This window comes from Helianthus annuus, chromosome 5 (assembly GCF_002127325.2).
Source record: "Helianthus annuus cultivar XRQ/B chromosome 5, HanXRQr2.0-SUNRISE, whole genome shotgun sequence".
Lineage (NCBI taxonomy): Eukaryota > Viridiplantae > Streptophyta > Magnoliopsida > Asterales > Asteraceae > Helianthus > Helianthus annuus.
The window spans coordinates 129,409,614-129,414,304 of record NC_035437.2 but is presented as its reverse complement, the minus strand read 5'-3'; positions in this window follow the sequence as shown (position 1 = coordinate 129,414,304).

Below are 4,691 nucleotides of genomic sequence, written 5' to 3'. Positions count from 1 at the left end.
ACTTGGTGTGCATACAATATTTTAAGCACTATGTACATGTGCTTTATGCATAATCTACTCTTTCGCACCACACTTGATCAATTCAACCAATTTCACTTAGCTTCTTAGTCTACATCAAGAACATTTACCAAAACCCTAATACTCATACATTCATCCTTCAATTTCTCATAAGTCTTAGCATCTAAGAATTGCTAAAATCTTATCATATGACTAACACAAGTGGGTTTTACTTCAATCCTTTGCTATAATCAGATTCAAAGATAATTCGCATTCAACATAATGATATTAACCCTCATACAAACTCAAATTCATACAATCTTCACGGATTAGCCAAAACCCACTTAACAAAAAGCATCAAAACATGAAATTAAACTCACCTTATGATCAATACACTTAGATTAAAGAGTATCCAGACCCATGCATTCGATTTTTCCCTTGATCTCCATTTCAATTTGATGATTTTTGGTTGTTAGGGTTTTTGGCTCTTCCCTTGGCCCTGCTCTCGAGCGCACGCCCAGAACTCCCGAGACACTGACTTATTTTTTTTTTTGTAAAGTGTTTCATTTAACACTTTTTCCTTTTAACCCCTCAAACTTTTAAAACTTGTCATTTATTTCATTTCACATACTAACTTGTATTTAAAACCAAGTTCGCTAACTTAGTTACCTCAATATCACACCATATAAAAAAATAAGTCATTCTTGAAATTTTAACATTTGGGTTTTTGGGGCGTTACACGAACGGATACCGAAAATACACTCAGTTTGATAAATTTGATACCGATACAGGTACCCAATACTATTCATTCATTTATATTTTTGTTACTTTTCGTTCAAGACTCTTTTTAATATTTATTTGTTATTACTGTTCATTCCCTTCACTTTTTAATATATAGGTTTACCCTTAAGTACCGGTACCGAACGGATACCGAAAATACACTCAGGTTGATAAATTTGATACCAATACAGGTACCCAATACTATTCATTCATTTATATTTTTGTTAGTTTTCGTTCAAGACTCTTTTTAATATTGATTTGTTATTACTGTTCATTTCTTTCACTTTTGAATATATAGTTGAATTGAATTGAATTGAATTGAATTGAATTGAATATTAATATTAATAGATAGAGATAGCAACCAAAACATTAGCTTAGAACGGCATTCAACGATTACATGATTTGCCACATATAACAACCCAAACCACCGATTTCAACAAATATTTCTTGTCTTCCATATATATATATATATATATATATATATATATATATATATATATATATATATATATATATTCTTTTTTAGTGCAATACATTTTTTTAATAATAAAGGTAAAAAGAGTTAATTACTGTTTTCATCCCTATGGTTTGTCAAAAATTATTATTTTAGTCCATTAGTTTAAAAATTGCGATTTCAGTCCCCGTGGTTTCACTTTCGTAACCATTTCAGTCTCTGTGGTTTCACTTTCGTAACCATTTCAATCCGTTTATTCTGTTAGTACAGGGACTGAAATGGTTACGAGGTGGACTGAAATGGTTACGAAAGTGAAACCACAGGGACTGAAATCGCAATTTTTAAACTAATGGACTGAAATAGTGATTTTTGACAAACCACAGAGACGAAAACAGTAATTAACTCAGGTAAAAAATTACATAAGAATGGCAGGTAAACGGGCAACAACCTGCGCCACAACCCTCTTTTGAATAACAAATCTAATTCTACCGAAAATAAAATTGTGGTTCCTTGGCGTCGAGAAATTGATGTGCACGACCCTCTGCGCTCTGTCCAAAAAACCAGTAGCTTTAGGAGCAAGTGAACCAAATGTATCAAAGGCAAAGAGAATGAAAACATGTTGATTCTTAGCACGGACTTTTTTCATCCTTAGCAACTTTTTCTGATTCTGCCTTCAACACAGCCTGACCAGTCACAAAACGGTTTTCCTTGAGCCCAACAAGGGTATACTCCGATAAGGTCCACACAAGCGTGTTTCCCTCATACCCAACCGAAAATAAGAAAATATGCCGGCCGCGGAGTGGACCTCCCTTCAAATGGATTTGTCAGAAAATTCACAGGGCCCTCTTTTTTGGCAGAGATTCCAACCCGCTTGAGCACATCACATAGAACATCTCTGGCCAAGTCATGCATGTATTTAAAGCCCAGTAGCTCCTTACAGTGGACGGGTTTGGTGAGTGAGTATTCTCAACTACTACAAACTTAAGTTGATGACGTAAGAATTCAATAGTTGTAGCATTTTATTGGGCAACATGGGCGGCAGCTTCCACCTGCTTGATAACTTGAGCCACCAATGAAAATTACAAAAGTGCCCTGTATAAAATTTCAACATCCGCATTTGTTAACTAAGAACTAAGGTACATACATAGAAGCATAGGGTACATGCACAGGTCCACCACCACCTTATGCCACTGCCGGAATTGTAGCCGGAAACATCGCCGGATTTCGTTGCAACCGACAGACGCACTTCACCGATGCTGACTGGCTGTCTTAACATGGTGAATCGCCAGAAGAAATGATGTCGGCAGCAGCAATAATCGAACTCAATCATCCCCGATCTATAACTGCCTGACAGATCAGGGCTCGATTACTTTGGCCATCGCTTAATCGCCGGGAAAATCATCACCATGGATCACCATAATTTGGATTTGACAAAATAGGCGACATGCACGATAGTCACCGGGCCGCGGCGGAACTCGACTGTATTTTCGAGAAAGACGAATGACAACATTGTATGTTTCGATCTAAATACGTTCCGGCGACGGCGGTGACCACCACCGGTGGTTGCCGGTTCCGACCGGCACACCCCTCTCATCGCCTCCTTCTTGACATTCCATCACCTCCTCATTCGAGATCCATGTTCGATGATGCTTTGAGACCTATGCCACCAGAAGAAGATCATGGTAGTCGGTTCAGGTGGGTGGTGATGAATCGGGAGAGGGAATGGAAAAGAACATAGAATAGAGAGAAGCAGATGTGGATGCTTATCTACATTGAAGGAAAACATAAATTAATTCATCATATAAATTTAAAAGGAAATTTTATTAAACATAGAAAGTCGTCAAAAGATTGATGGCAAAAACCAAAACAAGAGATTACCCGTTCCCTATTGGCCCAATAAATGTACGATTTTATCTCCCTTTAAAATTACGATTTTGCCATCAGTTAAAAAATATGTTTTCGCCCCCGCTTAAAAATAAATTTACGCTTATGCTCCCAGCTAAATATCTCAATTTTGCCCCCGGTAAAAAATTACGATTTTGACCCGTTTCAGTTTATAGTTTTGCCATTAGTTTTTTTTCCTTTAAATTTACGATTTTGCCATCAGTTCAAAGTTATGTTTTTGCCCACGCTTAAAAATAAATTTGTGCTTTTACTTCCGGCTAAAAATTCTAATTTTCCCATCGGCTAAAAATTACCGTTTTGCCCCGTATAAATTGATACTTTCGCCATTAGTTTTTTTATTTTCACAGCCAGGTTACGATTTTGCCCTCAACTTAAATTTACATTTTTCCATCATTTTTGTTTGTTTTCCTGGTTAAATTACGATTTAGCCCCCAGTGTAAAATTACTGTCATGCCGGCAGATTCCTGACACTTCTCTATTGGTCCATTTAGTTTACGATTTATCCCCGAATTAAAATTATGATTTCGCCCGCAGTTAAAAATTACGTTATTCCCAACATTTTAGTTTTTTTTTTTTGCAAAACTATAAAGGTTTTTTTTAATTGGTTTACTCGATTTAATTTTTTTTCGTGTCAAGGAGTTGCCTAACATTGCCTCATTAGTCTTGAAAAAATACAGTTTTTCCCTCAGCCCAAAATTACGGTCTTATCATCGTTTTTGTTTTTTTTTCCTAGCAAAATTATATTAGTCGTTTTTTAATTGGTTGAGAATTATTCGGTTATCGCCCCGCAACACGGGCGGGGCATCTACTAGTTAATAACATAAATTAAAAAAATGAGGTATTCAACAAAGAGTAATTACAATACAATTTGTAGCGGATTTTATTATAGCTTTTAGAACTATGCTTCAAGATGTTTTTAAAAGTGGTAAAGAAAGATATCAAGATTATAAAAAACTTTGTAAAGAAGTTAACCAAAAATTAATTGGTCCTAATTGGGATATCCCAACTCGTTGGAATTCAACTTGTCATATGTTTGAAATGGCTTTAAAACAAATGGGCACTTTAAAAGCATTTCATACTACTTTAAGTGATGACTACCAAGTCGACCCTTTTCCCGACACGGCTTGGAATAACATTCAAACACTAAGTGAATTTTTACAAGTTTTCAAAAAATCAACAATTTTTACAAGTTGGATATGCACGAGGTTGATCCAACATTAAAAGGCAAAACTAAAAAACTTTTCGATGAATCTTTGAATAAACTTTATGATCATTATTTAAAAAAATATGGGGATAAAAATCATACAATTTTTAATGGAGCTTCATCATCGGCCTCTAAAGATCAAACAATTGCCGACCCCATCATAACCATGTTGAACGTCGTTAGAGACGAAACGGCGAAACAACAAAGGGGTAGCGAACCATCTAGTGAACTCGGCCGATATAAACTAAGGGATGATGCACTTACTATGACGGCCGAGGAGTATAATAATTTTGACATTTTGGCATGGTGGAAGTCTAAAGAATCGGAATTCCCGATTTTAGCCACCATGGC